Below are 15,906 nucleotides of genomic sequence, written 5' to 3'. Positions count from 1 at the left end.
GCCCCACAGGACAATCCCTTCACAGCTGGCTGGTCCAACATTCACATGGGCCAGGTGTGCTCAAACCAAGTCATCCACATCCCTCTTCTGTCCTAGCCATGCACCACGTACAACTTCAACTACTTCCTATCTTCCTTCCTATGGTGCAGTAACATTCAAGAAATCCTAAGTCAACCATGCTCATCCATGTCACCTTGGGGAATCCTGCCCATATCTCACAACAGAACCCCACCTTCTGCATAAAGCCTCCCATGACTCCCTAAACTGAAGAGAGCTTATCCTCCCTGGGACACTCAGAGCAGTCTGTGCTTCTTCTGAGGGGCTTCTTACCTACTACTGTATAGGATAATCCTTTCTTACATCTCTGCTACAGGGTGTATAGGCACCCTAAAGACAGGAAATGCAAGGAATAGTGGTATCTTGCACACAGTGGATGGTCATTAAGTGTCTGCTAGATGAAAGGGCAGGATGGTGGAAATGAGATGAAGAAACACAAGTGAGCAATGACCTCCAAGACCTCCTTCTGGTGCGAACCACAAAGAACCCGGGCACTCTGAGTCTATATTTGTACCTTACCTGTCAGAAGTTTTTACCCCAAGATCTTGTCACATCGCAGTGGGAAATGACTGTGCCCTGATTAGATGGGGTTAAACTACAGAGGATATGGTGGCAGATAGGTAATAAAAGAGAAAGAAAAACAAAACAAAACAAAACAAAAAACCACAAACCTCTAGAAAAAAAATTCCAGAAGGGACAATGACTGTGGGAACAAAAAGGTATCTAAGACAAGAGATGTGAAGGGGAAAAAGTAGGGGGGGAGGGGAAGGGGGCAGGTGCTTGTTTCATAACCGGCTATCCAAGATGGTATGATCACAGAAAGATGCCAGAAGGGGTGGTGAGGAGGAGCCAAAAGAATACGTGCTCCCAGGCCTGGAAACCTTGGGTCTACAGCTTGCTCCACTCACTGGTGCCATGTTATCCTAGATGAGTCCGTCTCAGTTTCTACATGTATGAAAGGGGGAAAGTCACAGAAGCACAGAACACTGTCAGAGCTGGATGAGTAGGGAGTAAAGGATCCTAGTTACTGGTTTTCAAACTGTGGCTTAAAGGACTTCAGGGTTCCCAGAGAGGTTTCCATCTCTGAGGCTCCAGAAATGTTTTCGTTTGAATTTTGGTTTTCTTCATTTAAAGTATGTTCGTTTGGGGGCGCCTGGGTGTCTCGGTCATTTAGGCATCCAACTTTGGCTGAGGTCAGGACCTTGCAATTCACGAGTTTGAGCCCTGTGTCGGGCTCTGTCCTGACAGCTCAGAGCCTGGAACCTGCTTTGGATTCTGTGGCTCCCTCTCTCTCTCTCTCTTTGTGCCCCTCCCCTGCTCACGCTCTCTCTCTCTCAAAAATAAAAACATAAAAAATAAAAAAACTAAAATGTGTGGTTTTTTTTTTTTTAAGTTTATTTATTTATTTCAGAGAGACAGAGACAGCACGAGTAGGGTAAGGGCAGACAGAGAGTAGAGAGAGAGAATCCCAAGCAGGTTCCATGCTGCCAGTGCAAAGCCTGACATGGGGCTCGAACTCACAACACCGTGAGATCATGACCTGAGCAGGAACCAAGAGTTGGATGCTTAACTGACTGAGTCACCCAGGCATCCCTAAAATATGTTCTTTAAAAAAATCTGTTAGAAAAATTTTTACACAAAACTTCCTTAGCTATCTTTGTACATGTGGAGTTTGAACTTTGAATTTCTATGTTATTTGGTCAGAATGTTGATGCTTGGCAGTGGTTTTGTTTGCTTATTTGTTCTACAAAATTCAAGACTACATATCTATTCATATAAAACTATATGACAAAGAACTGTCTGATACCCTAATTAAATGCTAGATGTGGGTCAGTCATAAATTTTAAGTTTCAGAGACTTCTTTGTCTGATTCCCCAGAGAGGGAGAGAGAGAAAATCCCAAGCAGGCTCCATGCTGTCAGCACAGAGCCCGATGCAGGCTTGATCCCATGAACCACGAGGTTATGACCTGAGCTCAAATCAAGAGTCAGATGCTTAACTGACTGAGCCACCCAGGTGCTCCTGGGAAACTACTTTTAAAAAATAACAGGCATCATTACCATTTGCCATCAAGATGTATCTGTGTTTCCACAAGTCTGCAACCAAAATGTGATACAGAAATCAAGTGGGTCCTAACCTTGTAAAGACCATACACCATCTTACCAAACAACCCACTGCACTCCCCAGAGCAACTCACTGGCCTAATCGACTTTTAAAGGAAATATGATAAATTAAAATATGTAAAATACCTTCAGACAGACTGGGACACTATGTTAGGTCTTTCTTAGGAAAACAGTAACTAGGTACAGACCCTCAACTTACAAAAGAGGACACTGAGGACCAGAAAATGTTATGTCTTCCAGTTAGAGTCAGAATCAAGCCAGGTCCTGCTTCCTAACGCGATGTGGTCTCCAGCATACCTAGCCACATCTAACCAGCTGCCTGCAGAAACTCAAAATGGAAGAGACTTACCAATATGAAACACAAATCAGAAATCACACTCCAGTGATATGCAGGAACTCTAAGTCTAATGCCATGTCCCACCAACCTCAAGGGGTTGGAAGAATCAACAGATAGGAAGAAAAATACACATTAACGGCATTACTAGTATAGGGAATAGAGACGGTCTGGGGGGAGATTCTTGCTCTAAATAGGGTGGCCTCGTGCCATTAAACGTAGAGGCTGAGGAGAACAGAAGGAAACAGAAGGCACGTTTTCCCTCCAAAGTAAGTCCAAAGTCCTGGGGAGTGGCTCTGAGGTTATTCACTAACCTGGAGGGCCCTGACACATAGGCCCAGTACCACCATCTTGAAACCAGTTGTAGGGCCCCCCCAGCAAGAGCCCCAAATCTCAAGTGGGAATCCTTGACAGTTGTGAGGACCACTGAGCTCACCTCCCATCCTGGGGAGCAAAGGATCTCAGGAACCAACTGCAGTGCTGGCTCCAACAGGTGTGAACAGGAGCCCTTCCTTTCCACTTTCAGGACTTGGCCCTCTGACCCATTCTAGTACTTTTCTTTATAAACAGGAAAAACACATTCTCAGTGAAAACAGCCTGCTCCCTTTAGACCTGGTTAAATAAGTCCTATTTTGAGTCACTAACTGAAAGACACCCATTAAAACAACATACCTTTAGGATACTTGGGGAAGCTTTTTTCATGTCTGGGTTTCAGTGTTGTTCTTCTCTTATGTCTGGGTTTTAAATGGCCCAGTCCCTTTTACATGTGAAGCAATCAAACCAAGACAGTCCTGTGCCCAGTGTTTTCATTTCTTATGCTGCACCTGCATTCTCAGTGGGTGGGGAAAGAGAAACCTCCAACCCCACCCATCTGAAGTAGGTATTTTGCCTTGCACTTACATTGCCTCCCGAATGCAGTTCAGGGCTCCATATCCAGCATCAATAGCAAACTTAATTTTCGAATACAGTAATAACGTTAATGACTTTGCATCTAGAACAGGCCCTCCTTCCTGCTGGCCCTATTCTAACCCCACCCTCATTCTCACTCCCAACCGTCCTCTGGCCATTTCACAGAGGGCCATCTCCACCAGAGGGCGTGGTAGGGAAGGCAAACAGCTGGAAACCAACACTTGATCTCATTCTGGCTTAGCCTCTTTGGGTGTGCACACTACTGGACAGGTGGACAAAGTGGAAGGTGGACAAAGGAGTAAGAATGAAGCTGTCGCCGGTGGATCAGATAAGATTGTCACATGTTCTGTGAGTTTCACTCACCACGCCCATAGGTTATTCACAGTTCACAGAATTTCCCATCCAAAAAAAGTGAAACCACAGCAACTCCAAGAATTCAGAAAACATCTATTAAAACAAAGCAAAATGCACAGCTTTTTGAAAAATATAATAAGTTCCTTTAATCCAGGGGCTTCTCAATCCTTGGCATAACTGACATTTGGGGCTAGATAATTCTTTGTCATGGGGCACTGTCCTGCGTACTGTAGGATGTGTAGCACCATCTCTGAACTTCCACCACTAGACGACATTAGAACCCTCCACTCCCAACTGTGACCATCAAAAATGCCTCCTGACACGGCCAAACGTTCCCTAAAGGAAAAAAGCATCCTGGTTAAGAACTACTGTCTTAACCAATTAGGAGGACCTTACCCACTCAGCAGGAAGAGACTCCAAAAAGGTCAGCCCCAAGGACAAGGTTGCAAGGTGAGGAGAAGCAAACCAAGGTAAATTCAGGAATCAGTCACCAGCCCTGAAGATGAGCAGGCACAGACCCTGTGCTAAGGTTGAAGGCCACAGGGAGGAGGGCTGATTCCTGATGCTGCCCCTAGCTGCCTGACAGACAGAGGAGTCTCTCTTTCACATCCTTTACTGCCAAAACTATCTTGGTGCCAGATGAGAAGCTCATTCCAAGGCTGGCTGTGCCACCGTTTACTAATTAGTATATGGCACTGGGGCTCTACCCCACAAAGACCCTAGTCTATAAATCAACAGACACAGGGAAGAAATCTTGGAGAAGGCAAAAACGAGCTGCATCAGTTTTTAAAAATCCAGCAGGACTGTCACCTGGCTTCTAGCCCAAGAAACCAGGAACTCACATTATCACAGGCTGATGACTAAGGAGAAAGGAATGGTCTGTGAAAAGATCACAGTGTGTAAATTTGTTAGGTAGGTCTCCTCAATGTTAAAATGCTCAAAAGATTCACTTTCACTGAAAGCCAAAGGACAGAAAAGCTACAAAATAATTTTATGGTAAGTATACAATACACTTTTTTCTCTGAGGATCAGACTCTGGCAACTTCCTGTATCTAGAAAGCACCCGTGAAAACAACAGGCCCCAAATGGCATCACTAATTTTAAAAAGTCAAAAATACCATCAAAATCATTTCCAAAAAGGGGGGCAATGCCTTCAAGATAGCAGCTCATTATTCTTTAAGTGCTCCCTGAACCCTAGAAACCAATCATCCCACCCGTAAGACCCCTCCTTCTCCAGCTGGCGGACATAGGCTGGGTGCTGGCCTATCCCATGAGTGTTTCAGCTGCACTGTCTGCAGAAATGGGATGGCCTTCCAAGCACTTGATTTGATAAAAAACAACCAAGTTAAATTGTTTGTTTTTTAAACTAGCTGGTAAGCGAGAAGGTGCAAACACATGCCTATGTGCAAACACACACAATGTGACGTGGCCAGAGTCTTATCCAATTTAAAACTTATAATGAACTTCTCATCACTTCTAAAATGGGGCTACAGTAAATCCACATGGAGCGCAGACCCCTAAGCTTTGGCCGATCCAAGTTATAAATGCTTCAGGACTGGAGTTTTTAAGTTCATTTATTCATTTTGAGAGAGAGAGAGAGAGAGAGAGAGAGAGAGAGAGAGAGAGGGAGAGGCAGAGAGAGAGAGCGGGGGGGGGGGAGAGAAAGAGAGAGAGAGAGAGAGAATGAGAGAATGAGAGAATGAGAGAATGAGAGAATGAGAGAATGAGAATATCCCAAGCAGGCTCCGCGCTGTCAGCTTAGAGCCCCACTCAGGGCTCAAACTCATGAACCGTGAGATCATGACCTGAACCAAAATTAAAAGTCAGATGCTTCACCAACTGAGCCACCCAGGTGCCCCCAAAACTGGATTCTCTTAGGGAAAAATTCAATCATCAGGTGCTAATTGATAAGCTGACTTGTCCCCCAATTATTAAATTTAACTCTCCTAAAAAACTAAGTATCTTGGGTCAACCTGACTGTGACCTGGTTATAAACCCTCAGATTACACAAAATGATAAATTAACTCAAGCTAGAATGAAGCATCTCAGTAGAGTTTCCTGCTCTCCAAGTTACAGACTGCCTAAACCTGGGACTCTCTCAACTTTGATGCCATCTGTAATCACCTGGGCTCTTTTTTAAAAAACATAGATGTCCAGGTCTCACACCAAAAGATTCTGATTCACTTTGTCTGAGGTGTGGCCCAAGCAGGGGTATTCTTATTTTAAAGCTTCTTTAATGATGTTAATACCAGGCCAGACATGAGAACTATGACATCCTTGGAAAGATGCTCCTTTTATCAACTCTGTGGTTCCTATCCAGTGGGACCCAAAATGTGACCTTATCTGAACATTTCAAAAGAGTTTATCTTGTGATAAACTCTCTGCTCCCAAATGTAGATCCACTGGCTTACTATACAATCCTCTGCAAGGTACACTGATTTTCTCCTTAAAAAACTGGAAGCTGCTCTTACCAGGCCAATGAACAAGGAACCCTGTCCAAGGAGGCAGCCTTTCAGGAAGAGGTAGTCCACTACAGAGCCCTGTTAGATCACCACCAGACCGTGGAAGGACTTACTGAGAATAAAACTGGACTGTTAGGGCTTTTATCAACCTCTCCTTGGCATCTGGCTCCAAAGATGAGAAGTTATTTGAGGTTATTCTAACACCCTCAATGTCTACCAATGTTTGTAGTTACCAGCACTTCTATTAACCTTACTACTCAAAATCTGGTCTGTGGACCAGCAGCATTGAGAGGACTATAGTTAGAAATGCAAAATCTGGGGCACCTGGATGGCTCAGTTGGTTTAGCATCAGACTCCTGATTTTGGCTCATGTCACGACCCCAGGGTCACTTAAGATTCTCTTTCTCTCTCCCTCTGCCCTCCTCCCCTGGCTCTTGCATTCTCTCTCAAAAGAAAAAGAAAAAAGAAATGCAAAATCGGAGAACTTCAGACTGAATGAATCAGAAATGGTATTTACAACAAGATGCACATTAAAGTCTGACATGCATTGCTCTCTCATCTGGTATAGTACGAATGGGGGCAAATCAGACACTAGTTTTCAGGAGGGGATGATGAATATGGTGCAATTTCCCTTTTTTTGTAATGTACACAGAACTCAGTGATTTGATATTACTTTTGAATAAGCTGGAGTCATGTCACTAAGACTAGCTGTCTTACGCTCTTATTACCGCAAAAAACATCCAGCTGAAGTGAGACTTATAAATATAGAGGGCATGGTTTTATCACTGTGAACTACAAGGACATGTAAGACAATTGGTCATGCTTTCTGACCGTGGGGTGTTGACCCACTATGCTAAAATCAAAGACAGCTTATATACATGTCTTCTAACTTTTAACTCCGTTATAGCAAATAATTCCATACAGTGAGTCACCCCAGGTAGCCTCTCAACATATACCTTGCTCTGCTCAAAGCTCAACATCACTGGGGCTGAGTTGTTGTTTTATAATTGCTGACGGGCTCACTTTAGAACACCCACTTGCCAGTCACAAGTACTTTCCCAGCTGAATTCAAAGTGAACAGCCTTCAAATAAGGTAACCATATTCATAAGCTGCCTTAATTTGGCATAGACGATCTCAACCAATATTGAGTTTCTGGAAATGCCTCTATATCTGATATTTTCCAGGGCACATAAATGACTTTAGAGCCACTGAAAGCCTTGCAAAGCTTTGTTGAAAGAAACTGTATCTGAAGGATGACTTAAGGGATACACAATCCATCCACTGTTCCAGATTGACTTAGCTCAACTTTTTGTGACAATGATCTCCTTTAACATTCTCTCTCCCTCCCCCCGCCTCACACACATACACACACACCCCTTAGAACTTTTTAGTCATGTCTTAAATTTTACATATATATGGCCAAGATGGAACATTAAAATAAAAGCACATTTCATTTTTAAAACAAGACAGTGAGGTTTATGAAGTTCAGTCATCTTGATATCATCTTTGTTAATGTTCAAAATGATTAATGACAAATCACCTTTTGCCCATTTAGTCTGTAACACACAGCACTTAATTCTGTAAGAAAAAAAGTATGATTTGTCTATAAAATCAATTCCAGGAGTATTTTTTTTTTAATTTTTTTAAAATGCTTATTTTTGAGAGATGGAGTGCAAGCAGGGGAGGGGCAGAGAGAGGGGGAGACACAGAATCTGACACAGGCTCCAGGCTCGGGTGTATCAGTACGGAACTTGATGCGGGGCTTGAACTCATGAGCCATGAGATAAACACCTGAGCTGAAGTCAGATGCTTAACTGATTGAGCCACCCAGCCACCCCCAGAATTATGTCTTTTTTTTTTTTTAAGTTTATTTTTGAGAGAGAGACAGAGTCAGAGTGAGAGTGGGGAAGGGACAGAGTGAGAGGGAGACACAGAATCCAAAGCAGGCTCCAGGCTCTGAGCTGTCAGCACAAAGCCAGACATGGGGCTCGAACTCATGAACCGTGAGATCATGACCTGAGCCAAAGTCAGACACTTAACAGACTGAGCCACCCAGGAGCCCCAAAAGTATATCTTGGTGTGGGAACCAATGTATATTCAAAACTAGATAGCAATCTAATTAATAGTCCCAGCATCAAAACAAGACAAGCATCAAAACAAGACTGCCCGATGTTTGGATTTCTTACATCTGAGTTTAAAAACAAACCAAATGGTTTATAAAGGAAGGACTCTTCACTTCCTCTGGACATGTCTTCCTGCAGAATGTGCACTCCATTTTGCAGAAGAAACCACAAAGGGTTTCCTGCTCCTACATCAGCACATTCATAGGCCCCTGGGGAGGGGAGGAAGGACAGCATCTAAGCTGGAGTGGCAGGGGGTGCTGCTGGGTTTCCTGCCCTGGTGGGGGGGGAGGGGCACTCTCACTCTCTTCTGGCCTCCAAGGGTCAAAAGGACAGGGCTTCCTCACCCAGCAGAGCCCACCCTTGGCTACCAGGCCATCACCTGGGCACAAGTGTGGATTCCATCTCGGGCAGATCAGAAAGTTTTGCAACCTAGACGTATCTTCCAACTCAGCTTTACTCTAATGTACCTGCCACTGTACTTTCATCTTTGTCTGGCTTCTTCTATTTCCTCTAGTTCAGAACCCAGAAGGGAGGGTGTGATTAACTGGCATCTTCAAACCCCCAGAAGCTTATTTTTATATTTTTTTTCTGTTTGGTTTCCAAATATCAGGGTAAGACAGGTGGTTTCCAGTAGAAATATGAAAGCATTTCTCCAAAATAACACATTGCAGGTGTATGAATCTTTAATCCTAATAAATTAAGAGATGAAATGACTATCACAGTCATAATATTTTCTCTTTCTAAATATTGATTTTTAAGAAATACTGTAAGATATGCCAAAAAAGAATTCTGATCAGATGAATGCAACGTTTGGCGAGAGGGAAGATAATCCGGAGGAAAATCGTTAGAATTATCAGCTCAATGCTCAATAATTCATACTTTGACCTGAGGGTTCCTAATGCATCCTGCCTTTAACCAACAGTCCATTAGGGATATAAATAAACATTTTTTTTTTTATTATAACATATCATTTCAAACACCTCCCAGCCTCCTAGTGCAGAATACTCCTCTGAAAGCTACTAACCATGATCTAAGCTCTCGGTAAACGCTGGTGGGTCTCCCAACTCTCCCATCTTAAAAAGGGATCAAGATTGTGTATGTAAAAACATGTTTTATTTAATGGCCTTCAAAACAAACAAACAAACAAACAAAAGGTACAACAGACAGACATCACTGTCATTTAGAATGAAAGCTCAGGTAAGGTACCCTCAAGAATCCCCAGGGCCTGAGAACTACCGATGGGAACCACTGGCTTTGGAGATTTCTAATCTTACTGGATTTGCCCTGGAGCTGACCACAGATCTCGAAAGAAGTCTTCAAAGCAGTGCATATTTGACCTAAAATAGAAAGCAGTTAAAAGCAGGGAGGGGTAAAACCAATCACTAGGTTTTCACTATAAACCTGGCAAAGGCTGGAGCGCCTGGGTGGCTCAGTTGGATAAACGTCCAACTTTGGCTCAGGTCATGATTTCACGGTTCATAGGTTCGAGCCTTGCATCGGGCTCTGTGCTGACAGCTCAGCAGTTCTGATTCTGTGTCTCCCTCTCTCTCTGCCCCTCTCCCACTCACATTCTGTCTCTTTCTCAAAAATAAATAAACATTATTTTTTTTTTTTAACTTGGCAAAGGCTTTGCTGATTATACTGCATGCACCCAGGAGGACCTAGAGAAGGAAGTTCTCTTTCATCTTGATGGGAAGAATATCCATCCAGTTGTTCAGATTTTATTCCATCACACAGTACACTCTTAACTGGCATTGCTTCCCTCTTCTGAGAGCTTCTAGGGAAAGCTCAGAGCCAAAATCACAGTCCCCTTCCAGAAGGTAAACTGGTGTCTATTTTGGATTTAAACCTTATTCCTTACTCTTATTTTCCCATTCTTCTTTTCTCCTGGCCTCGTTTTTTTTTTTCTGACTAAATTTTAAATGTATTTTTATCTTCCTGTATTATTTGTTTATCCTCTTTGGAACATATCATGATACCACATAATTAAACAAGGAAGAGCAAGAGAGCTGTGGTAGGTAGAATAATGTACACACCCGCATCCCCAGAACCTGTTATATTACATGGCAGAGGGGAATTAAGGGTGTAGATGGAACTGAAGTTGCTAAGCAGCTGACCATAACACAGGTTTATCCTGGATTATCTTAGGGGGGGTTCCATGTAATCACAGAGCCCTTCAAAGTGGAAAAAAGAAGAAGATAGATCACAAAGACAGAATAGTCTCTCCTCAAGAAATCTATTTACTAAGTTGTTTGTATAAAACCAAGGACCCTGACATAACAAGTCTGGTCATTTAGTTTCTACTGCTAACCTCTAGTTCTACTCCTGTAGTAACAGATTAGGAATCTTCAAAGTATGGAGGGTTCCCTAATGAAGACTACAGCACAAAAGGTAGCTGCAGGAAAGGACAGTCATTGAGAGCCAGTTAGCATAAGGGCAAGAGAGATCTCAGGAGTGCCTGGGAGCACCACTCTAAGTAGGTTCCAACCAAAGCCAATTTTCATAATCATGACACCACATCACTCATTAACAGGATGTAAATACAGAGTTCTGGAAGATTTCTAGAAAAATTCATATAGGTGAGCTCTTCATCTATAGATAAATAAGGCACTGAAGGGAGACAGGGTGTGAAAGGAGAGAAGACTGTATGATAAGACAGGAAAAGCATTGATGGGGTCAAAAGCCCCCCCGTATGTCACATATGCTGACCATGCGGCATCTCTTCTGAACACTGACTGCGACCAAACGATCTGCTCCATGAAGGTGGGGCTGTCCTAATCATCACTGTTGTAAAAGCTGGCAGTTATCACCTTTATATATCCTCTCAGCTTATGAGGTAGGTGGTACAACAGCCCCCATTCACAGTGGGGGAAACTGAGGCACAGACTACTCAGTCTATTCAGGGTCAGCCAGCTACCAAGCGGTAGAGCTGTTAGAGACTCTAGCTGTCCAGCCTCTTAACCAGTGCTCTAGGATGCATTAGCCAGATAGCCTGATGTCCAGAAGGTATCCAAATTTTTGAAATAAATACACGGAGCAACCTTGAAAAAAAACCAAAGGGATTAAATCACGTGATTGGGCATATAACAATAAACACTTCATCAACATGACCTGCTTTCCACTGAGGATTGGGCTTTTGCCCCCGCTTCTTCAAGGAAACCCTGTATGCCAAATATTTTCAAATGAGGAACAGGAAAGGTATGTAACAATCACCTGGAATTTTTTTCAAAACCTGGAATTTTTTTAAAAAAATACAGCTCTGAGCAGAGGCCTCGCTTATCCTCCTCTCCAAATTCAGTTTTTCTCATTCTGGGTTGGGCTTCTCTCTGGGGATTTTAAATGAAAACAACTTCCCAAGTGATCCCACAAACACCCCCTCATTTCCCCTTAACCCCCAGCCCAGTCAGGGAAGCATCTCTGCTACAAGGTGTCTTGGCTCCCATGACAGAGAGAAGAACCCAGAACAAATTGAGTATGGAACCTCATGGTGGGAACTTAATTTTAAAGAGATGAGGAGGAACAAGTAAAATTTAAGCAGTGAGCAAAAGCAGGTATGCTCCTAGGACTAGCCAGCCAGGTACAGAGCAAGACGGCACATCCTGTCAACTGCAGAAGCTATCCTGGGGAAAATGAGAGATTACTCACACATGTCACCAGTTTAGAAAGAGAAGTCAATCTATTTTTCTTTTGCAATTTCATCAAAGTGACATCAGAGTGGCATTTTAGAGTATTTTCCAGAACACTGGACAAAAGGGCAATGAGAGGCCAACTAGAGAACTGAGACCCCATCAGACAAACATTTATGAAAGGGCTCGATGTGTGCTCTCCAGGGTCCTACAGATCATGGAGAAAACACTGAAGGTTCAAGAGATAGTCCCTGCCCTTGGAGAAAACTCCCACTCCCCCCAACACACACAGGGCAGCACAGAACGCTGCCAACTGGGACCTCTAGCCAGGGCTCACTACCAGTGGGTCTCAAAGATTCAGGGACTGGAGAGAAGCCCCAGGAGGTTTCATGGAGACCCATGAACTGAACTGAGTTTCTTTCTTCATTATCCATCATTTCCAGAACTCCAGCCACTGCCAGGCCCCAGGTTAGACACCAGGAGATAAAAGGTGAATAAAACAAAGTTCTTGAAGTCACTGAGTGCAAGTGACAAGCTTAGGGAAAGGTACACAGCGCTGGAGATAGCTGGATTCTCTGCTGGTAACAGACCTGGGGGGAACCACCCTGGACTAAAGGGAGGGAACCATGAGGCAAAGAGTTCCAGGACAAGGGGCAGAGCTTTGAACCAGCCACTTAACATTTCGAAGACTTCGTTTTGTCTGTCCTTAAAATCAAGCAGCAGAAATAGGTGCTAAGTCCCTACCATTTTAAGTATCAAATGAGAAGAACAAAATTTTATATGCTAGCTATTTTAATAATTCAGGATGACCAGAATATGATCGTGGAAGAAGGCGGGGGGGGAGGGGCAACAGATTATAGAAATTGATCTACAGTGAGAGAATTATAGACAAATGAAGCCATTATGCAAACAGAAAACCACCAAAGTTCATTTTAACTGTGCCCCCTCCATTTTATCCCTTGTTTCAAATACACTAAATTCATGTCACTTGCCTCTCATAACCACTGGATTTACAAGCCCATTAAAAATACTTTTATAATCACTCCATGCAAAAAACCGTGGTCATTACTATAATGATTTAAATGCCTACAGCAGTACAGCAGCAGCTGGGGGGAATTTATTAATACCTTAGCAAAACGTGCTGTGAATATGCTATTGGGATATTTACTTTTTAAAAGTTCCTAGTTTTTTCCCCAGTAAGTTAACATTTAACTGACACTGTGACTGCCCCCAAATCAATGGGATCAGGTAAACTGCTTCCTCATTTCCTCCAAGAGCATTCTCCCCATCGAAAACCACACCCCAGGGTCAAGCTAAGGCACTGGATCAAACTAAGGCACTTTCTCAATCCTCATTGGGCATCAAAATCACCAGGACAGACTTTTAAAATGTACCTATCAGCCCAGCCCCCTCCTCCAAATTACAATTCAATTGGTCTGAGAAGGTCAGGAAACCATTATAAATGTTAAGCACCCCAAAACTCTAAGGTGCAGCTAGAGTTGAGAATTACTGACTTAAAGTATACATCTTACCAGATGAATAATTAAGAAAGCAGGGAGAAAAGAGGAGGAACGCGTCTAAAGCGGGGGGTGAAGGAGGGGGGACTGGGATGAGCCAGAGACCACATGCCCCATCTATAAAGGGAACCACCTCTCACCTCCAGCCCCTGGATAACTTCAGGGAACATAGTCTGGGGTGACCAGATTGTCCACACTTTCCAGAGAATCCAGAAACCCAGCGTTTTGGGTCAGATCTGTTTATAAATGGTAGCACTAATTTAGTTTTTTTGTTTGTTTTCATTTTTTTTCTTTGTATTCTAGGTGGGCCAAAGTTTAAGGGAGTTTTACAATCTTGCTCATCTGCTCAGTCCAAATCATAACAAGTGTGTTACTTTATCCTATTTGTCTAACCATTCTTAACATTCTCAACAGCAGACAGTACTGTTCTTAAAACGATTTCTGATCATCACTGTCAGTGGCTACAGAGCACTAGCTTTTAGTCCACATGCTCTACTCAGTGCAACTTTGTGAATGAGTCACATCTAACTGCCAATCCTAAGAAACTGGAAAGATGACTGATTCTAAATCATCTAGAGAAAAAGAGAGATGCAGGCCCCAGTATTCAGAAAGTCTAAGTGACAGGCCCAGGACCACCAAAGACTGAAGTTAAGGATGACCAAAGCTGTCCAGTGTTTGCACTGGAAATGCCCCCCAGGGGAAAACCTCCCATCACAGGCAGGGTAAGATGGTCGGTCACCCTAGATGAAAGACAGAACCACACTGCTGTCCCTTGTGCATGCCCGCCCATCCCCTATAATCTGATAATTCTTTATATGAACATACATGTTGGTTTCACAGTTTGCTCCCTGTTAAGATTCATACTCCTTGAATGAAGAGATTCATGTCCTTCTGCAAATGGATTCCATATACGGTGGGAAAAGTCCTTGAAGTCCCTTGGTCAATAAAGATGCCTGCTGGTGTTGTCCTTGGAAAATATAGGCATTCTCCTACTTCACTAACACGAAGTAGGAGAAACAGAGAAATGAATCAAATGAGTAACTAACTTTAAGCTGGATGCCTCTTTGTCTCCTTGGGCCATGAAGTCTCCTTCTCCTCTAATGAGGTCATTACCCACCAACAAGGGAAATGGCACCTAGTGTGTTCCCAATTCTCCATTCAGAGATATACCTCAGAAGGCAGCTTCTCACTCATGAAAGAAGTTTGCCTTTGTGTTCCTCTCAGAAGCCCGCGTTAGAATTACTCAAGAGGGTCAGAACTGAATGCAGAGTATCTTGCTTGGACAGGGAAGAAATCAGAAGTGGTACAAAGATTTGAGAATTCGATCTAGATTCAAATCTCAGCACTGGCATGAATTGGCCCTGTTCTCCTTTGGAAAGTTATAGAAATGGAGATCCTGTCTACTTTGCAAAGGGTCTAGTCCATTGCTTAGCCCTTGATAACAGATGGGTATTCCTGAAGAAGTCTCAGGACTCCTGTAAGGAGCCCCAAAGGCTTCTGAGATTCAGATGGGAGAATTCATTTAAAAACCTACTATCTGCTTTCTCTGACCCAGTTTTATTCTGAAGCAGATAGTGGTTTTCCTATTGCTCTTTATTTCCCTTTCTCAGAAGATGCAAGCACATCTTTTTGTGTGAAACACAAAAAATGCAGGCAAGTGTCAGCAAAATGTCACCACAACTGATACAAAGGATGCTTCTATCTGGTCCATCAGTTTTGATAAGGAAGCCAAGCTGAACTCAGTCACCAAAACGAATTCCCAGTATTAATAAAGATGGCTACTTCAAACCATCTCCTAGGTTAGCACCTACAAGTCTGAGACGCATTCCACTGAATTCATTATAACCCATAGTAATATTCCATCTCTCGCAGCAAAACTACTCTTTATGATTCACTGTATGGAGCCATACATTGGCGGATGCTGTATTTTAGAATTATGACCAAAACAAGACCAAAAAAACAACAATAAAATAAGCTCTGTGCCTTTATGTTTTACAATCTAAACAAGATAAAACAAAACAAGATTTACACATGCCTGGGAAACAACTCACACTGACATAATTTTAAGAGAACTGCATCTTAGATTCAAGAAGAATAGATGTCTGTACTATTCTTCTAGCACAAAACCTGTTGTGGCAGTTCGACTTTTCACGTAAGAAAGTTATGACCTTAGGTCACCAGATAGAATTACGCTGCTCAAATTTATTCTTGGCAAGCTCTTTGGGATATAATCCACTTTATAAGGATAAACAAGTAGTAGCTGTCAAAATCTTACACACACTACCACCACTCCCAGAATCAAGTTTGTCCATGCTATTCCTAAAGTGTTTGCCAATGAAGTCAAGAAATAATCCAATAGTTCATGAAACAGGAAGTGCTACATTCCAACCTGGCAAGAGAA

The 15,906-nt window shown here is 42.9% G+C and overlaps 1 protein-coding gene across 5 annotated transcripts in view; it reads right to left on the bottom strand.

Annotated features, from left to right (window-relative positions):
* Positions 1 to 15,906, bottom strand: part of MGAT5 (alpha-1,6-mannosylglycoprotein 6-beta-N-acetylglucosaminyltransferase) — a 336,584-nt gene that overhangs the window by 217,806 nt on the left and 102,872 nt on the right. Inside the window, exon 1 of one of the 5 annotated variants that reach the window (XM_045033709.1) lies at positions 3,186 to 3,207. The exons of the other annotated variants lie outside the window; for them this stretch is intronic. The gene's annotated coding sequence lies outside the window, so the exon portion shown is untranslated. Of the gene's footprint in view, positions 1 to 3,185; positions 3,208 to 15,906 lie in introns of those variants that run through there. 5 annotated transcript variants of the gene reach the window in all.

This window comes from Felis catus, chromosome C1, assembly GCF_018350175.1.
Source record: "Felis catus isolate Fca126 chromosome C1, F.catus_Fca126_mat1.0, whole genome shotgun sequence".
In the NCBI taxonomy this organism is placed as follows: domain Eukaryota; kingdom Metazoa; phylum Chordata; class Mammalia; order Carnivora; family Felidae; genus Felis; species Felis catus.
Note: the sequence above shows the minus strand (reverse complement) of the source record. Positions and strands in the feature narration are given on the sequence as shown.